At 45.0% G+C, this 23,705-nt stretch overlaps 1 protein-coding gene across 4 annotated transcripts in view; it reads left to right on the forward strand.

The window, feature by feature from the left end:
* Positions 1 to 23,705, forward strand: part of ETS1 (ETS proto-oncogene 1, transcription factor) — a 130,110-nt gene that overhangs the window by 31,037 nt on the left and 75,368 nt on the right. The gene's annotated exons all lie outside the window — the stretch shown is intronic.

Here is a 23,705-nt window from a genome sequence, read left to right on the forward strand (position 1 = left end):
CTGTGGGTCCCATTTCCCAAAGACCTGACAGCTTGAGAATCCTTACCCCTGTTCTGTTTTGCAGAAGTCACCGTGTATCTCACAAATTCTATTAGTCCATGTTTATCTGCACGCGCTTTTTGTTACTTTATTTTTTAATGCAAAATGTAAAGCTTGATGTGGGGATTCTGAAGTGATGGATTAGGGTATTAAGTTTAATTTATCCTGAGACCAGATTATATATTCAAGTACCAAAAAGCCAGTTCAAATCTGGATTTTTCTCCCAGGATGAATTCTTAGCCTAAGGAATCTCATTACTCGCGTATGTTGAAGATATGTAATTCTGAGGCATGCCATAGGGAGGAAGCCATTGGGAACTCACTTAGATAAATAAAAGTTTTTTGTCCAATGTTTCTTTACTCCACATAACAGTATGATAGACTACTTTTATAACAGCAGAGACAGAAAATTAATGTTTGTTTGTTGCCCCTGCTTTAGTTTTGACCAGAAATAAAGAGGCGCAAAGCAAGGTGCTGTAGCACTTGGTGGGTCCTGGGGGGAAGACATGAGAGTCGGTTTCTAGTTGTCTGGTTCTCTAGAGCAGAATGGAATAAATCCCTGTGTTCCATAGTCTCTTGATTCAATAGTCATTGATGTTTCTGATACTCTTTGGCACCGCTCTTGGATTTCAGACTTGGTACATTATTGTCACTTTCTGCTTGGTTCTTCCAAGCATAAATACAAATGTCTCAACCATCTGTTTAAATAGGAGACAGGGAGGATTTTGCGTCTGTTTGCAGGTTAGATTTAAGGACCCCAAATTTAAAGAGATTAAAAAAGTCATCCTTTACAAACCATTCTAAACAAATAGTTTTTTTTTTTTTTTCGAGCAAAAGGTCAAAATGGTTGTGCTTACACTAGTATAATTCTTGAGTCCTATCAATGACACCAGGCCTAAGTCTTGTATCTTCCAGTGCAACTCAAGTTAAAGCTATTTTGCCTTAATGCTTTCTTCTCTGGACGGTACTTCTGTTTGCTGCAAGTCACGTCTTGTTAATAGGGGAGGTTTTCCACGCTGGTCCATAGCCTCAAGATCAGAATGTTCTTTCTTCATAGCTAAAAGATATGGTTCTTCTCTTTTATTTTCAGCTGAGAAGTACATAAATTCCCAAGTGAAGATGATTTTTCATTCTCTTCCTTGTCAAGGTTCTCAAAGGCAGAAAAATTTTATTTCAGGGCCAATGACACCATGTCTGTGATGCATGTGAAGAATCTCTTGGGATGAAGCTGCTTTGAAATGCGAGGATTCATAGCAGGATAATATAGTCTTTTCCCACAGTTGACTTCATTGTTGCAAGGAGAAGGAAGCCAGGGTCACTAGGCTAGTGGCTTTTGAGTAGGATGGGAAGATGGGTGCATAGAATAACCGGTCCTAAAATGACCTGGTTGTTGTCAACCGCAGCTCAGAAAGGCTAGAAAACCTCCACGGGGAGCGGTGCCTTGGTGGCACATGTGAGGTCTGTAGTTCCTCTGCCCTAGGCTCCCTCTGATGGAAATATCTGGCAAGAACCCTGAGCTTTTCCAGCCCCTCCTTTGCCTTTTGAGCTGTCCAGACGAAATAGTTGCAACGATTATTTCTGGGCTGTGGTCCAGCCCTCCTCAGTGATGGGTGTCCTTTGGAAGGAGATTTGGGGTTATAGAGAAGGGAGATGAAGACATGGACCAACCAATGATTTCTCCAGCTGCAGCACATTTCCTTGGAGATGTGTTGAGTAAGAAGAAAGAGAGAAAAAAATACGCTACATTTTTTTTCATCTTCTTTTATCCTATTTATAACTTCAGTTTCCTTCCCGTCCTCCGTCTCATGGCCACTCCCCACCCCCGCTCTCATCTCACGTTTTGTGCTCTCAGAAGGAATGAATGAACTTCTTTTCCAAGGACTCCACATCTGTCAGTGACTGGAATACCCCGCAGGAGGGGCCATCGAGGAACATCAGGCCCCTTCCCAAGAATGTGGCTCCTATTCATGAAGGGGCAGAGGCTGAGGAAGAGGGGGGTGGTGGTGAGGGAGAGAGAAGACAGGGAATGGAGCTGAGAGGAAATGTGACTGAAAGAGAGCCTACCAGGTGAGCGGGAGAGAATGCTCAGTAAGCAAGACAGTCAAGAATGGGTTGGACAGAACAGATGGTAAGAAAGGTGCCCAGGAAGACAGTGAAGCGTGGAAATGGAAAGAAAATACAGGTATGGGCAGGCAGGTGGAGCAGGATGGGAGGAGAACATGAAAGCTGAATGGGAAGGCAAGAGAAGGGGGTCCCAGAAAAAGACAAGGCCAGAAGGGGAGGGGAAGATGATATGAGAGAGAGAGACAGAGAGAGACAGAGAGAGACAGAGAGAGACAGAGAGAGAGAGAACACCAAAAAAAAAAAAAACCCAGATGAATCTGAGGACATTAACTATACGGCTAAAAAGGGAAGCCACATTTGCATGCAATTGCCTGCGCAGCTGTACATTTCTTCATGACAATCTCGTAGTCATCATTTTCTTTTATTTCTCCTCCTCCCGTCCGCCCATTCCCCCCCACCCCCCCTCAACCTGGAGCCATTAGCAAGAGCCAATGGGGACGGGGAGCTGGTGTGCTGCATGAATGAATGGCCCTTTCTGTCTCCGCTCCTCGTCATCCCTCTGTCAGGGAGCCTTGTGAATCAATGAGCCCCTTACACAAGACACGGCTGAAATGTCTGTTACTGTTTATAGTCTGACTGGAGTGGAGCCCACTGACCCTGCCTCCTCCCTGTTCCCGTGTCCACTCTTCTGTCCCCAACATCGGCCCTTGCGCTGCATCATCTTAGCAAGGATCACTTTACTCCTTGTGTCTAAGAACTCATTGACATTTCACTGCCATTAACTGTCGGGACGACTTCTGAACCACAGTCCAGTTGAGAAGGGACAGGGTAGATGGCAAACCATTCTTGGATGGAGCCAGTGAGCTCAGAGCGGTGCCCAGTCCCCGCTGGAGTCCTGCAATGCCTGCTTTCCACTGGGATCTAGAAAACCGACACCAGAGACCCAACTGGGCACGCGGGCCGCACGACCACAGCCCATACCGCCAGTCGACAGCTGTCCATATTTAATTTTAATATTATGAATGACAACAGCGTGTATCAGAAAAATCTGAGGCTTACTGAGCACCCTTCCAGTTTGTCAAATAACTTGACAAACTATCAAGCTATTTTTCATTTCATGGGTGGATTTGTCTTGAATCAGCCACACTTGTGGCTATAAGGTGAAATAGTTGCTTGGAGCTGGAAAGCAGTTTGTAGCTGCAGAAGACAGTATCTCCAACTTATCCCTAATGGGAATGAACCCATGGTCTTGTTATGTGGTCCTTGATTTCAGAAGCAAGACATTACTTCTTCTTGTACAATGCAGTTTGGTATGTTTTTGGTCATCGGACATAGGAAAAACCTCATGCACCCCCATTTACAGCCTACTTTCCACTTCTCATTCCTCAGGAGAGAGGATGTATATATAGTATATTGGTAAAGAATCCAGATTCTGGAACCAGATTGCTTGGGTTTGCACATCAACTCTTGCTAACTGAGTGACCTTACGCAACTTACTGTATCTCTGTACTCTCGTTTCCTCACATACACCAGTGGTTCTCAAAGTGTGTCAGAATCACCTGGACGGCTTGCTAAAACACAGGGTGTCGGGTTCTATCCCCAGGGTTTCTGATTCAGTGTGTCGAGGGTAAGATCAAGAATTTGCATTTTTCACAAGGTCTTAGGTGCTGCTGCTGGTGCTGCTACTGCTGGTCCAGAGACCACGCTTTGAAAACCACTAAGTTAATATATGTAAAGCTTGAAGCAGCGCTGTCACTCAGCAAGCACCATATGAATGTTTGCTATCATCACTTATCACCCCGAAACGCCTGAGCGGCCAGAAATATCTGCGTATCATTGAGTCATAAAGTGACCCACTGATTGGTTGAACACTTTTGGTGGTCAGTGCTACATACTGGAAATAGAGGAGATGTCTGGAGAAGGGGAAGACTCGCTCCTTGTCTCTAAGCGACTCTGTTCAAGTGTGTACGGGGGGTGGGGGGGGGTACACTTACATGAGGGAGAAATTGCTCCCATGTGAAATATGACGCTTATTCATAAGATAATATTTGGCAGTGTGAGTGTGTGGCTTTGGATCTTGCTACTTAATATTTCTAAAATAAATTTACTAGTAAAATGGTAGAACAAAAGAATGTCTTTCTCAAATAAACTCTGGAAGTTCCAGTGGGAGATGTACTGGGAGCCCGGGTTTCTGGTCTCTCTTGGGGCTTTCTCAGACGGCCAGGCGGCTGGGAGAGATCAAGCCTGGCCCCGTGTTTGGAAAGGGCTATTGACAACCAGGTGGGAAGTTTCAACAGGAGAAGCAGATGCCTCCGTTTGGCTTTTAAGCGTTGAGAACGTTGAGAGAATGCCAGGCAGACTTGTTGAATGGAGATTCACCTTGCTCTGAAATGTTTATTCTCATAGCAGTCTTGGCCTTTCAACTGACCATCTCAGATGGCCTTGTGGTTTTAAAGAACAGTATTTTCAACTCTATCTGCTACACATATCTGTTCTTTGCTCATTTGGGCTGCTTTCCTTCTCTGGAGGACCTGTTTCAGTTTCTTTGTTCTTCAAAAACAGCTCTGATCCTGTGTGTGCATGTGTGTGTGTGTGTGTGTGTGTGTGTGTGTGCGTGTGTTTGTTTCTGGGATGCTGTAACATGGGTCATTCCTCTCGGGGAAAATTTTAACCTTCTCAGGTGTTAACTTTATCATTGTGGCCTTGGGGAAGGAGGAAGGTAGTCTCATGGCCTTTCACTGAAGGCTGTGGTTGGGGCCTAGCAGCCCTGGCAAGTCACTTCCATGGGATGGGATGGGGCTGGGGGAAGCTTGATGTAAGAATCTCCTCCCCCCACTCGCATGGCATCTCTGAGGTTGCCAGGAGGTGAGAGCCATGGCGCGCATTAAGAAGAGAATCTATATGCACAAAAGCTACCCTCCATCGTTGCTATATTATTTCCTTCTTGTGATGAGATTTCTGTGAATGCCTGACCTCGTTCTCCGTTAAGTGAAGGATACGACTCCAACTATGGACTGAATATGTTCTGATTTACCTATGTCACGTCACCTCCTCTTTTCTACTCCCACCTCCCGAGCCCTTGGCAACTTTTTGGTCTGTGCTATCTCATATGCACATTACAAGAACTTATTGGCATAGATTTTTGAGTATGAGCTGAAGGATGCCGAGTCCAGGCTAAGGGTTTAGCAGTGGTGTGATGGAAAAGAGCAAGAACATGCCTGGAATCTCGTTCCTTCACCTTTAACAGGTGGGATACTTGCACTGATTGCAAAGAGGTCTTGTGCCCATTAAATGGGGTATATACTTAAAAGGTCATGGCCTACAATAGGCAATCAATAAATGCTGCCTCCCTTCTTTCTCCCTTCAGCATGATTTGAGTGTGCATTTAAGTGAGCCAAAGAAACTAGACATCCCACCTTTATCCAGTGAATCTTGCCCACTCATCAGGCCGGAGGCTAATTTTCTGACACCTCCCAACTTTCTCCTTCATGTGTCTCCTTTTGCCAGTGAAGGGAGCCCGGAGCCTGGGGCAGTGCCAAGAGAAGGAAGACAAGCTCTGCCCCCTTAGGGACAGGAGACTCCTGCCTCCCTAACAGCTCTGGGCAGTAAGGATTGGAAAGGTCTTCACACCCGCGAATCATCTCTGGGAAGGTGCTCGGGAAGGAAGGTCCCCTAGAGGGAGGAACCGTTAGTGGAGCTGCCGTTAGCACGCCGGCCTTCTGGTTGGCTGTCCTGCGATGCGTTGCTTCTCAAAAAAAAATCCTAGGATGCAACAGCGTTGCACTGACAATCCCAGGGGGCTGGAGACAGGAAAAAAAAACGTTCTCTGAACTTTTTCAAACCACAAATATTTGGTCCGAGTTGGGAAAAGGTCCCCGGGGCACCGAGTTCTTCCTTGATTGGAGCAGTTTGACCCCTCTCCTGGAAGTCCTCGGGCGAGGGCTGGGCTGGGGCTGGTGGGTGGCGCGCCTGGCGTCGGCCCCGGCCCCTCTGCGCGCTGCGGGCCCTGCTCGCTCTGTGAATGGAGAGCTGGGGCTGGGTGAATGGGGTGGGAGCTGGAGGCCGGCAGGGAGGAGGGGGTGCGCGCGACCCTGCAGGGGTGCGGGGTGGGGGATGCGCAGAGACAGCCTGTTTTTCTCAGTGTCTGGCCGCCGAGAGCCTCTTACCCGCGCTCTCTCTCCAGATGTTCGCTGTGTTTATAGCTGCTGAAGCAGGAGACCCAGCTCCCTCATTAATAAGTTTCTTTCTTGCACCGCGGCCAGGGGTCTGAGCCCGGAGCCCGCAGCTGGAGGAGGCTCGGCGGGGGAGGGCCGCCCGCAGGGGGAGGCGTCTCGCTCCCTCCCCCCCGCCCCCAGCCTCCGCGTCCCTAACCCCTACCCCGCCTCCCTCCTCTGCAATCCTCCCAAAATACACGGGCGCACAAAAAGAAAAACACCAGCAGATTTTTTATTTCAGAGAGTAAACACTTGGGCCATGGGGGTCTGGAGGTTATGGGAAAAGAGGAAACCATCAGGCTAATCAGGCAGGCACACACTTCCCCTGCTGAAATAAAACAGAAATCATTGCTGCGCAGGGCTGGCGGGTTAACCCCGGCGCTGCCAGCGACGCCAGGGCGGGCGGAGGGGGGAGGGGGGAGGGGGGACAGGGGAGGGAGGGTGGGCGTCGGAGGACGAGGACCAGGGTTTTTAAATCCAGATCCAGGCCGGCAGCAGGGGGGAGAGGAGTGAGCTCTCCGAGGCCTGAAAGCCTTGCATTCAGCCTGCGGTAGCCCATGGGCCCCTCCCCGGGCTTTGCAGAGAGGCGGTCGGACCAGAAGAGATACTGCCCTGAGATGCAGTTTAGCAAGAGGTGGGCGGGAGTCCTAGGTAGGTCAGGGAGAGGGAGAGAGGGTGCACCTTGCGCTGCACCCCGCGCTGCACCCCGCGCTGCACCCTGCGCTGCACCCCGCGCGCCTGGATGGTTACTGTTCAGAAACCAGCAGCAGGGATAGTGGGGAGGGTCTGGCCTGGGTTTTCGCCCTGCACCTTCAGCTCTGCAACCCTGGCCACATCCCGAGCCCTCTCAGCCCTCATTTTTCTCATTTGTAATAGAATCCTGCTGACCTCCCCACCCCTCCCCGCCCCAGTTATGGTGGGGAGCAAAACTCCACATTGGATGTGGAAACTGCAAACATCAAAGCACGGCCCTCCATTCATAATTTCATAGATTGCTGTCAATTGATCAGGCTCCCCTCTCCCTCCCTCCTCCTCCCTCCCCTCCCCTTCCCTCCTCCGTCCTCCCTTCCTCACTCCCTCACTCCCTTCCTTTCTTCCTTCTTTCCTCCTTCCCTCCCTTCTTTCCTCCCTCCCTTCCTTCCTTCCTTCCTTCTTTCCTCCCTCCCTCCCTCCCTTCCTTATTAAATGCCTGGCTTCAGCTTCCACCTTCACTCACTCGCCCTGCTGCTGCCTGTCTGGAGAGCATAAATATCGCCTGGGCCAGAGGTCATAGGTCAAACATGAGACCTAATTGCACTGCGAGAGGAATTACCTTTTCACTGATGTACAGGGCAACCTTTGGCTCTTTCCGAGGTTGCTATTTTTAAAAGTAGGAGTGTGTTTTCCCCACTGGACACCCCAGTTTGATTCACTTACCACCTCCGAAAAAGAGGTGCGATTCTTTTGGACTTTCTTGCTGACAAAGGAAACAAACCTTTGGAACCTCTGTCCATCCTTGCAGGGGCATTAACCAAACCATACAACAGAGCTACCGGTTCTCAAGTTGTTTCATGTCTTTCCCCACGTCTCCTCAGACTTGGTGCACTGGGTGCTTGAGAAACGGAGAGGTCATACCAGTGATGAAGTAGCCACCAGAGCAGGGTTCTGGTCGCCTTTGCTGCTCTCTTGATTTCTTACCTGCTTCATACATTTTGGTTAATCAACCCTGACCACTTTCCGCCCGGTCTCAGACCTGCAGATTCTCAGAGGAGCAGGGATGCTGGACCCGGATGAGTGTCAGAAATGCGTCATCCCTCCTCAATGGTGTGCGAGGAGTTTTTGAAAGGTCTGTAGCTTTCCTCTGGTTCTCAGAGTGGTCTGAGACCCTCAAGGAGTTAGGGACTCTTGCCCAAGAGGAAAGGTACTTTTGAACCCCCCGCCCCCCCCCCCCCAGCATTTAAAAGCATGTTGTACATAGAGGGTATGTAAAGCCAATTTTGTTGAACTGGGTTGCATTCCGTGGTATGAGCTTCCTTCCTATCAATCCCTTCTCACCGCTCTGGCCAGTCCCAAGAGAGTGGATTTAAATCTGGAAGCCGATTCTATTCCATTGTGCCAGAGACACTGGGCATTGAAGCCTTGACTAAAGTCCAGCCACATCTCTCCTTTTTTTCTTTCCTCCTTTCAACATCTCCTTTTATTTGTTTTTATTATTATTTTTAAAGATTTGAGAGACACACAGAGAGAGGCAGAGACACAGGTAGAGAGAGAAGCAGGCTCCCTGTGGGGAACCCGATGTGGGACTCGATCCCAGGACCCCAGGATCACACCCTGAATGGAGGCAGACACTCAACCACTGAGGCACCCACGCACCCCTCAACATCTTTCATATCCTGCTCCTTAGAACGAGCTTTCCGAATGTCCATGGAGGTTGTGGACCTGTGGCCTCTGTACTGTGAGGTGGAGGTGGGGAGGGGGAGAGCATTTTGGGGCGGGGGGGGGGCCCTCCAGAGCTTCAGGGGAGAGTCACACTGTGATCTGCATTTTACAGACTTGCTGCTGGTCATAGACTTTCCCAACACGCTGTCCTCTGCAGGGAGGCAGAGGGGGGAGGGCAGGGGGTGGGGGAGAGAATGAGCTGCAGAAACACTGCCTCTGAAGCGGGTGGGGGTCCAGAGCTAACACCCCCCAACAATGTGTACAGAAACCACCAGGGCACGTACACTTCCAGATGCTGCGTACCCTCACCCGACTGCCTCCAACTCGGGGCGCTCTTCCGATCTCGGCCCCCATTTCTGATCTCTAACCTCTTGTGGAATCACTGACTGTTCTATCTGTCGTCACAAACCGGCTTAGTCAAGCGGAGACCATTTTCAGAAAGTCTCAAATCTAGGGGGAGAGATTACCCCACCCTGGGTCAGCTACTTTGAACTGCCCAGTGACGTCATAGCATTTCCTTCTTTGGTCAGGACAGTTGGACATTCTTAACTGAACAGGGCTTCGGGCTTACGTGACATTGATAAGTTGAATGTCGGGTTTTATAATGCAAGTGGCTGAAGCGTCTGTGGTCCTGTTCCTGGAGAGTTGAGGGAAGCCTGGAAAGAACAGAAAACTTGTCCTGCCTACTTCAGCCATACGTGAGAAATTCAGGCATTTTATCGGTACTTTGTGCCATGAAAATCTGAGTTCAAAGTTCCTAAATAACAAAACCAACCTATCATGATGCCAAGTTTGATTGACTCTTAGTAGTTCTTTTTGTCCCCCTCTAACATAATTCAGATCCCTCAGAATGTCCAGTTAGATATTGGACCTATCTGTATTTCTGTTGCTTCTCTCCTGATTAATAAAAACATGTAAGAGTGTAGAGTAAAAATAGTTTGTATGACATTCTTGTTCAATTTTAAATAATCTTACTGTAGGAAGTCCCAAGAGAAGGCCTGCCTTCTTTCTAGAACAGCTAGAGAGGATGAGTAATTGCCATTCATTAAATACTTTCTATATGCGAGGAATCACACACGTGTGGTGATTTCACTCTTCAAACAATCGTCTGAGGGTGATACGATGACCCATTTTACAGATGCCAGATGGGATGAATGAGGCTCAGAGGGTAAACTGACTTCCCAAAGAAGTCCATAACTCTGGGAGATGAGGAGACGGTCAGTGAAACTGGGATCCTACTCCAAAGCCCATGCTCTGACCCTGATGGAACCTTGGCCTGCCCCCAAAGTGTTCTTTTAGGTTCTTGTTGTTGCCTCGCCCCTAGTGGCTAATGTCTGCCCTAGACGGGTAGGAGAATACAAGCTCATTGTCCCACCAACCAGAGACCCATGAAAATCTTGGAGGCCGAATGGAGAGGATGAGCCCATGTAGTCTGTCTTTTGGGACCTTCTCTCTGGTTCCTCTGGGTCTGACAGTGGGCACGAGGGAGCTGGGCCATCTGCAGCGCCCCTTGGGAGAATGGGATTTCCTTGGCTAGGCTTTCACTTCGGATCTGTCACCTTAGCATCACGGTCCCCTTTGCTGCCTCTCTCCTTTGCCACCAACCAGTTTTGGGGGCAGACAGAGTCGCTGAGCAAGAGTAGACCCTAAGAAGTTTGTGAAAGCTTATACCCTTGAAGCTCTCCGCAGTGTACACAGCACGTGCTAAAGTTAACACAGACTCCTCAGACCTCTGAATAGAGGGACTAATTGTGGGGAAGCTGCTTTTCAGCACACAGGATGGGCTGTTCTCTGTGGGTTTTACTATCAAAAGGCTTTTAAAAGTGCAGTGTAGCCATTGTTGAATATTTCACAATGAATTAAATACCATTTTTCTTCTCGCAGCTGTTCCGTGTGAGTGAGCGTAGAGTGCTTTTTTTTTTCTTCCCTCTTCTTCTTCTTTTTTTTTTCCCTTGGCAGAAGACGTCTGCTGTATAAACCTAAGCGCTGCGGTAATGAGATTATTTGTGTGTGAATTCTTTAGGAAAAGCATTTCTTTATTTTAAACTCAATGTGATTCGGGCCTGCTGCTCTGGAGATGGGAGACAGGGAGCCTTGGAAAAGAATGGAATTGAAATGTCTCTGAGCGGAATTGGGAGCAGCCGGGGGTGGGGTGGGGTGGGGGGGCACGGGGATGGGGCTTCTGGCCTCCCTGCATGTATCCACAATCCCCGACAATCCCCTGGGGGGCGGCCTGCCTCTCCCAGCCCTACTGACTGGGCTGCGGAGGAGGAAATTCCATATATATTTTTTTCTTTTTTTTTTTAGTAAACAATCACTATTCCATCTGCCCTTTCAAAGTTTCTTCCTGAACTCCCAAGTTTTTTTATTTTTTTATTTAATTTTTTGAAATCCCAAGTTTTTATTTTTTTTTTAAAGATTTATTTATTTATTCATTCAAAGAGAGCGAAGAGAGAGGCAGAGGGAGAAGCAGGCTCCATGCAGGAAGCCCGATGTGGGACTCGATCCTGGATCTCCAGGATCACACCCCGGGCTGCAGGCGGTGCTAAACTGCTGCGCCACCGGGGATGCCCGAAATCCCAAGTTTTAATGGAATTGAAGGGACATTTGTTTTGCTCTCTCCTGTTTTTATATCACAGAGCAGTTGAGAACTTTCAAGTATGAAATACACAAGGAAATACACAAGCTTTCCTCTCACACTTAAGGTGATTTCCACAAATTAGGACGTAGTCAACCTTACTGGTGCCATCAAGTGCTCTACCGAGCGTCCCCTTGTCTTGCCTTGCTTGACTTCGTTTTTCCTCTTCCAATTTTTCATTGCCTTTCATAGCCATCAAGCGTCAGGTAAGCAGTGAGTTGGAACTAAGTATAAAATCAATGAAGATTAAAGACTATGCAGACGTAACTCTTCATAAAGGATCATCAGGGAGTTACCAGCTGTTCTTTAGATCCAGTGAAGATGAAGGGGGGGAAAATGGGGAAAAAATGGGGAAAAGAGGTTTAGATTAGCTATGGTGAAATTTAACTCTGAAATCCATTATTAAAGGAGTTTGTGAATTGCCTATCCCCTGGAATATATTTCAGGATATTTCAGAAGTAGGTTAAGTAATTTTTTATTATCCTTCTGCTCTTATCACATGAGATAAAGATTCCAAAACCTTTTAAGGGAACTTCAAGGGAATGTTTCAGGAATCTATCAAGTGGGAAAGAGCAGGTCACATATGAAAAGAAAGCTATTGATTTCGAGAATAATCTTTTAGTTCTGCTTCAGTGAGTGAAGCAAAAAAAAAGGGGGACTTGGCTAGGCATGTGTTATGAGAACTCAACCAATAAGATTGGGGGCAGAGGACAGAAGGTTTGAAATGTCATTCTGCATCTTTCCCATTGTTATTGATCACCTACTCTTTTCACTTCCCATATTTCCCGATATCTGTGGCAGGTGGGCAGGTGGAAATTAATCATTCTCCCCTCCCTTTACCCGAAGTGAAAGACCTGCTTCCTTTAAAGAAAGAAAATTTAAAGAAAATTTGTAAATTAAAGAATACCTAAGGGGAAAGGGCACTATCAGTTTCATCAGTTAATGGTTAATGTTAAAGTCTATTCTATGAATATTTTCCTGTGAATATTTCACCTGGTTTGTCACACAGTTATCTCAGTTACACTTGAGCTCATCACTTTCTCTCCTGCGTCTGTAACGTAACCTATACCCTCAATCCTGTCTCAACGGAAGTCAAGCAATCTACCCATCACCAGCCTAGAAAACTAGTAGTTAGTATTGACTTCCTCCTTTCTGCCTTGTGTTGTTTGAGGCTCTTTTTGTCTGCAAGTGGCAGAAATCTGGCTCAATTAACTTAAATTGAGGAGGAAATTCCTTGACTTACAAAGCTGAGAAGTACAGAAGAGCCAGTTTGGGGAACCCTAGGATATAAAAAATCTTGTCAAGTCCCTTGCCTTCCTCTTCCTGTGTCTCTTTCTTCCTCTCTTCTTTTTCTTCCTCCTCCTTTCTCTTTAGCTTCTTGTCTTTTTGTCTTTCCTAGAAGAGAAATGGGAGGGGTCAAGTAGGAAGAAGAGGGGAAAACTCTAGGAATGCAAAAGCAGCAGGTGATCACCATATCCTCTTATTAAGTTGGGCACAAGTCCTGTCAATCTTATCTTCTAAATACCTCTCAAATTTATAAGGAATCTTCTTCTTGCTTCCTTCTCCTCCTTCCCCTCGTCCTTCCCCTCATCCTCCTCCTCGTCCTCCTCCTCCTCCCCCTCTTCCCCCCCTCCTCCTTCTCCTCCTCCTCCTCCTCCTTCTTCTTCTTTTGTCAATCTCTTAGTTTAGGCCCCAATTGCATTCCCCCAATACTGGTGAGTACCTGAATTGTAGAGATTATCTCCCTGGGTTGCAATCACTGGTTTTTGTCTTTGCTGCTCACCTATGTGCACCTCGAGGGTAGGGCTTTGTTCTAGTCCTCTTCCTAGGACCAGGCAGAGTGTCTGAATTGTCATAGGTGGTTAAGATCTGTTGGATAAATAAGATAGGGTTATGAGCTTCATCTGTCAGGACGACTGTGATAACTACCCAGGATTTCAGAAGTTATTACATTAAAACAAAACAAACAAATAAAACTCCCAAACCCTTCAGAAGAAAATCCAAAGATTGTTCCAGAAGGCTCTTTGTATTCGGTTTCTCTCCCTCTCAGCCAAGGGAATTTACCATTTATTTTCACATTTCCAATACTTAGCCCAATACTTGCCACAGAACAGAGGATGTGATTAAATATCTGTATCCTGGTTATCCAAACTCGTCATAGCTACTGGTGGGGTTATTGGTGTCTTGGTCCTCAACTAGACCAGAGATAATTCAACATTTCTGACTGGTTTAGGGTCTTGTTTATGTGAAAGCACTTAATCAATCTGTCATCCATCAACACATATTTATTGAGCCCTTATTCTGCATGAGGGATTGTGCACACAACATAAGGTGGCGCATTTGTTCTCAAGGTGCATCAACCCAAGCTTGATGTGAGGCTGAGACAGACACAAGCACACTGGGCAGTCAGGTGAGCACCAGGAGAGTGGGAATTATAAGAATATTCCTGTTGCACACTAGAAAAGGGAGAGACCAAGGCGACCTGGTTCCCCCTCTGGCCTCTTTACAAATTACGCAAAGTGAAGATACAGAGTGTCTGCGTGAGGAGCATTCATTTGTCCAAACTTGGTCAGCCGTATGAGGATAGGGAGTCTGATTTGAAAAGGGGTTGTTTTACTGATGTTTAGAATAGTGGTCACTCCTGCTCTGTTTTATGTATCCTAGTTTCACTGTTATTCTTTCCTTCTTTACCCTGTGTTGATTTGCACCTCCCTGGCCCTAATCTGGCCCCTCCTGGGCCTTCCTGACTGCCTTCAGAGATGAGTTCAGACTCTGCTCAGGCCTCCCAACCTGAATGAAATGTTCCATTCGTTAGGTCTGCTGCTCCTCACTTCATTAGTGTTCCTGATGTTTATAAAGCCAGGAGATAATATTTTTAGGTTCCATTTGGAGTTTCCCCGGGCAGCCTCTCTCTGAGCCACTTAGGAAGTTTAGAAAAGAAGGTCATGGAAATGTTAGATGTTTTTCCACTGAACTTTGGTTAAGCAAATGGTCTTGAGATGATGTTCATAGACTCCAGTGGGCAGGCTTTACTGGATGATAGGAAATTCTTTTTCTCCCTTTTATTTGTCTTGACTGCACCTCTGGAAAAGCAGAGATTTTTTTTTTTAATTTTGTTTTGTTTTTAAGACAGTTTTGAGATGAACTTTATTGAGATATAATTCACATACTAGAGAATGCACCCATTTAAAGTGTACAATTTAAGAGTTTTACATATATTCACAATATTGTGCAAACACCACCATAATTCAATTCTAGAGTGTTTTTGTTTCTCTTAAAGGAAATCCCATATTAGTAGTCAGTCCTGGTCTCTCCATCACTCCCACCTCTATGTCTTAGTAACTCCCTGTCTATTTTTTATCTATGAACTTGCCCATTCTGGCCTTCTCTTGTTGATGCGGTTTTACAACTTGTGGCCAACTTTTTGGGACTATTTTCAAGGATTATCCATGTTGTACAATCTATTAGTACTTCATTATTTTTCATCACCAAATAATATTCCGTTATATGGGAACATTACATTTTATCATCTAATGGACATTTGTTTTTTTTTAAAATTAATTTATTTATTTATGATAGTCACAGAGAGAGAGAGAGTGAGAGGCAGAGACACAGGCAGAGGGAGAAGCAGGCTCCATACACCGGGAGCCCGACGTGGGATTCGATCCCGGGTCTCCAGGATCACGCCCTGGGCCAAAGGCAGGCGCCAAACCGCTGCGCCACTCAGGGATCCCCATCTAATGGACATTTGAGTTGTATTCACTGCATGTCTGTTATAAATAATGCTGCTATGAACATTCACGTATATGCTTTTGTGTGAACCTATGTTTTAATTTCACTTGGGTTTATACGTAGGCATGTAGCCAGGTTATATGGAAACTGTTATAGAACTAACAAACTGTTTTCCAAAGTGGCAGCACCATTTTACATTTCTGGCAGCAAAGTTTCCAAGGTATTAATTTCCACATATCCTCACTACTATGTGTTTTGTCTTTCTGATGGGTTTCATAGTGAATGTGAAATAGTATTTCATTCTGGTTCTGATTTGATTTTTCTTAATGACTAATGATCTTGAGCATTTTTTCACCTGCTTATTGGCCATTTGTACTTGGGGGAATGTCCATTTAAATCTTTCCCCATATTTTTAAATTGGGTTTTCTTTTTACTAATGAATTATAAGAGTTCTTTATATAGTCTGAATATAACTTCCTTATCAGATATATACTTTACAAATATTTTATCCCTTAATATACGGGTTATCTTTTTACTTTTTTGATGTTTTTGGTTTGCACCAATGTTTTTAGTTATGGTAGCCTGATTTATCTATTTATTCTTTTGTTTCTCATGCTTTTGGTGTCATAGCTAAGAAGTCATTGACTAACCCAGGTTATGAAGAAATAGCCTTATAATTAATTTCTTGTTGAGAGTTGTATAGCTTTAGTTATTACATTTAGGTCTGTGATCCACTTTGAGTTAATTTTTGTGCATAGTGTGGAGTAAGGGGACCCATTTCTTTCTTCTGTGTATGTATAGCTTGCTGCCCCAGCACTATCTGTTAGAAGATTTTTCTTATCCTGGGGCGGTAGGCTGGCTCAGTTAGTAGAACATGCAACTCTTGATCTAGGGGTCAGGAGTTCAAGCCCCACATGGGGCATAGAGTTTACTTACATAAGTAAGTAAAGATTTTTCTTATCCTGTTGTCTTGGCACTCTTGTAAACAGATGTTTTTAAATACATAGGCCACCTATGTATTTCTTAATCAAAGGCATAGATATTCATTTGTATTAAGTGGTTCTGCAACATTGCTCACTGTAATGAGTGTTTTTTGATGGATATTGAGTGAACTTAGTGAGTTGAGGATGCCTGAGTTCTAAGTCTGGTTTGGAATGCATATATATATATATATATATATATATATATATATATATATAATCAGCTTATTAGACAGAGAGAGAGAGAGAGTATTCACAAGTGGGCGGAGGAGCAGAGGGAGAGAAACAGACTCCCCTCTGAATAGGGAGCTTGATGTGGGACTCGATCCAGGAGGGTGGGATCATGACCTGAGCCGAAGGCAGACATTTAACCGAGTCACCCAGGCGTCCCTGGAATGTGATTTTAAAGATTTTGAACCTGAAAAGAAACTGCAATTTATTGTTTATTTTGAGCCAGATACTGTTAGATATTTTATATATATTGTCTTATTTAAATCTTACCAAAAAGTCCCATGAATCCATTTTATGGAGGAGCAAGCTGAGCTTTATGTAGTTGAACTAACTTGCCAAAAGTTGCACTGTGAGTAAGTTCTAGACTCCCCAATTTGAGCTCAGGTTAGCCTGACATAACCACTATGAATAAGGGAGGTAGAGCCACCTCTTATAGTAGAGATCTCAATAAATATTATATCTAAAATCAACCCTCGACTTCTGTTCCCATCTCTTTTCTCTCTCTCCCTTGTTTCAGGTGCTCACTTGGCCTTTGGTGAAGAATGGGGATATGTGACTTTAGAACAATGAACTTTAGACTTTAGAACAATGGAACATTTTCCAGAATATTGTTTGTGCATTTGTAATGTATGTCCTGCTTGTCCTGAAGTCACCATTGGAACATGCTATTATAAAATCCCAATATACATATATAAATAGAAAGAAAGATAATTTAGAAATATGAGTTTTGTGACCAGCTGCTCTTACTTCTAATGCTTCCTAACATTTTCCTGCTGCAGCTGTGAGGGTGATGTGTAGCAGACATTGAGCATTCTGAGTGCAGGAGCTTACCCTATGTCAGCTTCCCTTGCCTCTTCATTCCCATGGGAAGGGAGCTGAGTCCTTCCTCCCCTTTCCCTTAATCCTGACCCTGATTTCATTCTTCCTCTGGTTCATCCTTGAGCTCAGCCAGATACATCACTTGGGACCTTATTCTATCCACCTCCCAATAACAGCTCCCCTTATTTCTATTTTGAGTGAAGATGGCTGGGAATTAATGCATCGATAATCCCTTCTCCACTGCACCATACCTTCCCTGCTTCTCACCCTCATCCTTTCTTGATGGGAAACAAGGATTCAGATGGTTTAAGGTACATAAGTGATAAAAGGTCTAATAAGATATCCAACAAATGAAGACAGAAGACTTGGTGGGCAAAAACCACATTTAAAGATCTCTGAGTGGTAGGTGAGAGAGATGTGGGATATATGAATAAATGGCAAGAGTTGAGCAAACGTGTGTCATCAGTATTTTGCACAGCTCTCGTGGATAAGAATTGAGCAAAAACAATGGAGAGTCTCTCCACCCTGAACCGATACTGGCATGTTGAGGCCTGGGATGCATGCCCTCCTCCTAGATGTATCTTGGGGGTACTGGGACATGATGTTGATGGAAATGCTTTGTGACCTTTGAGGTCAGACAAGGGAAAAGTATTACTGTGCCTTCAATCAGAGGAAAGGAGCTGTGCTCATTCACATTCAGTTCTGAGTTTTGGCACATAAAGGATTTAAAAAGACTCAAACTCTATGAAGATGGCATGAAATGGATGTCATTTCCTGATTGCTCTTCTAGGGGATCCCATTTGCAGAGTTACGTGGCTAGTTTACTCTGAAATCACTGCTTAAAGAACTGGCTAACCGGGATGTATTGTCACCAACTACCAACACAGCTGCAATGTACCACCAATTCTGAGCTCTTCCTCCTCCTAAAGAGAGGGTTCTTCTGTGTCTTGATTTGTCTATTTTATGACTTTAAATATTGCTGAAAACCTCAGTTGGATTCAGAAAGCAGCCATGTCTATCCCACAAAAAATATGCTATTTTCTAGGACCTTAATAATACCATGTTTACCCAAAGTACTTAATTCTTGTGCCCAATGCCTCCATGACAGTACTCATATTTACAAAACATAGTTCTTATCTTATGTTCCTACTCTTTGCTTAAAGTGCATTGATTATATGCATCTGATATTTCTCTTTGATTAATATGGTGGCATTCACACTTACATTCATTTCCAATCATTCTTCCCTTGCTACCATATTTTCTACTTATCTTTGTTGTCATAGTTTATTTCTGCCAGGTAGTTTATTTGATCTGTCCTTGATAAATTAACAGGTGTGATTTTTACACGCTCAGTGCTCAATGGCTGCTTTGTATTCATAGCAAGCTGCGTTTTGAAGAGTCAGATCTATATAGAAATGCAGATCTATTTGTCTTCATTTATTGTCCTATTTTTATATATCTTAGAGGTCTTGGATGAGTCTTCTTTAAGGCAAGATCTGAGAATGGGGGCACATTGTGGTAAAGTCAAGTAATAAAGAGCTTATTGCCAGCCGGAATCTAATTTGATGGCTTTCAATCCATTATGGTCATTATAAAGTGGGCATTCCACTTTATGAAGTAGGAAGTTGGCCAGAACAAAGTGACTGCCGAATGAATGACAGTGTTTTCTCCCTTAGCTTCAGGTTGGAGGTTACAGACTCGTGCTGAAATGGTTATCTCTTGCTGCTGTAGGACCATTGACTCTTCCTCTGTGTCTGTCTTTATGCCTTGATTTCTCTCTCTGTATGAAGTTACCTTCAAATATTAGAAAAACATTGTTTTAAAAGTTGAGACTGTTTTAGGAAAATAATAAGGAAAGAACCAACCCAAAGTCATCATGCTTAGACGTGAATTCATAGACAAATCATCAGGTAATGAGTTTTGCTATGAGGTTTTATGTTTATTAACTTATTTATTATTTAAAAAATTCTTTAAAGTAAGCTTTATACCCAACATGGGGTTTGAACCCACAACCCCCAAGATCAAGAGTCTCACCATCCACCAACTGAGCCAGCCAGGTGCCCCAGGCTTTATGTTTTAAAGAGAGTAATCATTCAGTGACTTTGGCTGCTCTTAAATGTTTGGGGATTTGGCAAAGTTCAAAATCTCTTTTGCCACATGCTTTATTTTTTTTCTTTTATTCTTTCCTGCTGATTTGGAGGCCCACGAGTATTTCATGGGATATTTAAATGGCATATGGGTTTACTTTATAATTTAGTCATCCACTCATCAGTATCGGACGTTCAAGAAGATTGGTGACTCTTCTTAAAAACACTTGGAAAGGAAACTTTATATGGTCCAGTGACTCAGTGAGCTAGAAACCTTAAAGACTAGAGTTGGTTTGAAAAGCTAAGCTCTAGAACTATTAAGCAGATTTAGAAAATGGCTGGCCTGATCTCTTTCCATTCTATTATTTTTAAAAAAATGTATCTAAGAAGTATGTGCATGTGTAAGCATGCGTATGAGATCAGACAATTACTTTTTTTTTTAAAGATTTTATTTATTTATTCATGAGAGACACAGAGAGAGAGAGAGAGAGAGGCAGAGACACAGAGGGAGAAGCAGGCTCCCTGCAGGGAGCCTAATGCGGGACTTGATCCTGGGACTCCAGGGTCATGCCCTGGGTGGAAGGCAGGCGCTAAACTGCTGAGCCACCTAGGAATCCCGAGACCAGACAATTCCTTTTTTTTTTTTTTTTTTAAAGACTTCATTTGAGAGAATGAGGAATCAAGGGGATGGGGCAGAGGGAGAGGGAGCTAGAGAATCCCAAGCAGACTCCACACTGTGCATGGAGCCCAACGTGGGGCTTGATCTCAGGACCCTGAGATTATGACCTGAACAGAAACCAAGAGTCGGACTCTCAGCCGACTGAGCTCCCCAGATGCCCTGAGATGGGACAAGTTGAGAGAGAGAGAGAGAGAGAACCATGTGGTAAGAGAACAGTGCCCTTTCCAAGCACACAGGTCCTGGTGTGGTGAAGCTGGGAACAGGCCTGTTTCTACCATCTCAGATCATATTTCATACCGAGTGGTTGTTTTATTAATTCATCCATTCATTCATGATTTCTTTTAATCATCTTTTTGGTTATCTGTTCTTTCAACACGTATTAAGCATTTACTATGTCTCTATGTCCTAGTCACTGTGTTTTAAGCTGGAAATTATCATTTAAGTAGAAGATGGTTCCTGCCCTCGCTGGGCCTGAGGTGTTTTGTCAGCAATGTTGGAAGTGCTTGGTCAGAGCCTGTATGTGCTGACTCGGAGGCAGTTTGTTCTACGAGAGCAGAGGAGGAAGTGCCTGATTTTATCCAGGAAGGCCCAGGAAACCTTCACCAGGGTGGGAGGAATGCTTATGTTTGCTGCTTTGTCTTGAAAGATGAGTGGGACAGGTGGACCGGGGCTTTCTAGAAGTACACAGGAGGGTGTGTTTCAGGGATTCCAAGTGCAGGTGTGCTGGAGAGCAGTGTCCCTTTGCAAGAAAGAAGGTAAAGCGTGGTGGGAAGGTGGGCAGAGACCAGTTTTGGCCCTTTGGGCTGTGGTTGGGTTTTATCTGCTTAGCAGTAGGAGGTTTTGAAGGAATTCATTACTTCTACATCATGTTTAAAACGTTTCAGTTGAACGGCCTCCTCTGGTCTCTGCTTTCCTCTATGATACCTTTCCAAGGAGCTCGGGCTTCGTCTGTCACAGCCCTCTCAGTTCTTCTGTGATGGAGAGCTGCTGTGGCCCCTGCCGCCAGCTTGGCTGTGCCTTCCCCAGGCTCTGCGACTTCTGTTGAAAGTCCTTTACGCGTGCTGCACTTCAGGGCTGGCAGCCGTGCTTTCAACCCCATGTGGGTGGGTTTCCACCAAAGAGTCTACACTGTGACAGACATGTTGCCCTTTCATATCATCTACTTTCTAAAATAATGATTAAAAAATAAGAACCAATAGCAATCACAAGTTAATAATAAATTTTATTTATTCCGTTAAGGTGGAGGTGACTAAAGTCTGAACTAGTGGATGAATAGGGAGCATGAACAAGCTCAACGATATTGATAAGATGGCTTTTCAAAGGGGGAGCTTAGGAGAAGTTGAACGTTGGCTTGTCTATCTCTAGGCGCCTTGCAGAGAGGTCTTGGACAGAGGAAAGCTAATCAGGAGACCTGCATGGGGAGAGAGGCGTGTTATTTAATTAGCTTTACAATGGGCTGACTTGAAGGCACGTGGTGGCTTTAATAGAGGGAGATAGATGTCCTTTTTTACAGGGCTAATTGTTGGGAAAAAGCAAGGTCTTTGTTCAGACCCAGCATGAGGGCTCTGATCTCTTGGAGCCTAGGGCTGCCCCTGCTTATAATTTTAGACAGAGCTATTCAAGGCTGCTCTGTAGAGAAAAGAAGAACAAGAACCGTATTGTGTGTGCAGGATCAGTGCCCAAACCTCCCCAAAGTCACTAGGCAAAAAAAAAGAACGAGAGGACCCAGCCATGTGCATTTTGGAGTATTTCCCCATCATTTATTTGCCACGGTTGTTGGAAAGGGCAAAGCCACACTTTAATCAACTTGGAGCTGAGGTGGGGTGACTTAACCAAACACCCCCAGAAAACCAATTAAGTCCACTTGCCCAGTGATGTGGCATTAATTTTGCCAAAATGGAGCAGGCAACTAGTGAGGAGGCTATGTGTGTTCTAATGTGCCAGGCTTGATGGCAGGGTGCCAGGTGCTGGTAGCGCCAGAATACAAATTATGTAGCCGGTGCCCCCTAAATAGCAAACTATGGGTTGCCATTGGGCAACATAGAGCGGTGAGGGGTCTGACTGGCGGCAGAAGGGGCAATGTGAAACACCTCTCCCCAGGGTTCCTTTGGGCAACTGGTCAGCGCAGGTTGTTGATGCCAGCAAGTAAAACACTTCATATGAATTCTGGGTGGCAAGTCCAAGCTTGGAGGAGTGCTACACGAGTCCAGAATTCTGTAACTAAAATGCACGCGTATGGCGCAATCGATGGTTCGAGGTTCAGAGTTACAGCCCAAGTCAAGTTGTTAGAAAACTCTAGCTCTCGAAACAGAGAAAGCCAAGGGAAATGTAAGATGGGAAAACACAAGACAGGACTTCCATGGAGTGAATGCAGTCACGTACTGCCTAACGGGGGGCCAGCAGTGAGAAATGCCTTGGACAGCGTTGTACAGGGCGTGTATCCCATAATGCGAAAGGTTCTGCTAAGTCACTGAGCAGCTTGAAAGCCAAATGGCACAGCCATTTGCTTAAGTTCCTGTTTTGCTCGAGTCGTACAGAATCACTGAATGGGTATGAGACCTGCAGCCCAGAGCAGGGGACAATCCAACATTGGAAGGTGTCCCAGAGGGGGACTCTCTCTCTTTTTGCTGCTAATGTGTAATGTAGCCATGAACATATATTAGAACTTCCTTAACTGTATGTCATGTCTATATAATGAGAATCAATCCCCTTTCGTCCAAGAGGATGGTGTGATCTGCAAACCCAGACCTAAAGTTATCTTTATGATTATGTCATGGATTTAATGGCACACACCAAGAGGGATCACCATGTCCTAATCTCATCACGGGAGCACTGTATACCATGGCTTGGGTTAACTTCTACGAAAATTTTATAATCCCTAAATCCACAGTCACAATTCTGGTTTTTCTAGTGAATAATAGGAGCAAAGTGTTGAGTGCTCATTCTGTATCAGGCCCAGGGCAAATTACTTGGCACATGTTCATTCCATATTTGGTTCAGCTCTGTGAGCGGGGCATGATGATCACCTCCGTTCTAGAGATGAAGAAATTGAGGTTTTCTGAGGCCAAAGGACTGACAGCTGGAGGGTGGCCAAGCTGCAACTCAAACTTTTGTCTCTCTACTGCCAAGCCTCTGCTCTTACTTACTCTACTGCAGTGCCTCCTCAGTTATTTTAGAGCTTCAGTGCGTTCCATGACGGATAGATTAAGACACCAAAGCCTGATAGTCGAATTGATGAGAAACTGCAGGTCTTCATATGGACTCTTTGGAAGCAGGAACACTTATGTGGAATTGTCTCTTTACCTCTACGCTTCAGCCCAATTCAATTCAATTAAACAACAACAACAACAACAAACTCTCCATGACAGAAAATGTTAGCTCATTGAAAATGAAGAGTCTATGTGGATGATGGGCCTCTCCTGGATCTGGGAATGGTTGTTGCCAGCCATCTGGTCTCTCTCAATGCTGTGGAATTCCCTGAAAGAAAAGTCTGCAATCTTTCTGATTTTTGATAATTCTCAACATTATTTAGAATTTTTAATTCCTGGAAAGGGATCTCTCCTGGGAACCAGCCACAAGAGAGCTGACTGCTGTTTATTCTTTCTCCCACACTCTGTTGCCAGCTCCCCACCCAGCTGCACCTCCCTCCCCCCTCCTTAGCAGGTCCCTAACGGCCCTTCCCACCCAAGGCCTTTTTGTGATGAAGTCTTTCAAGATGGTTTCCCAGTCTGGGGAAAACACATGTTTCTGATCAGTCTGATGAAATACATTTCCATTAAGAAGTAACTTCTATATTTTCTACTTT

The sequence above is a fragment of the Canis lupus genome, chromosome 5, assembly GCF_003254725.2.
Source record: "Canis lupus dingo isolate Sandy chromosome 5, ASM325472v2, whole genome shotgun sequence".
NCBI classification, from domain to species: domain Eukaryota; kingdom Metazoa; phylum Chordata; class Mammalia; order Carnivora; family Canidae; genus Canis; species Canis lupus.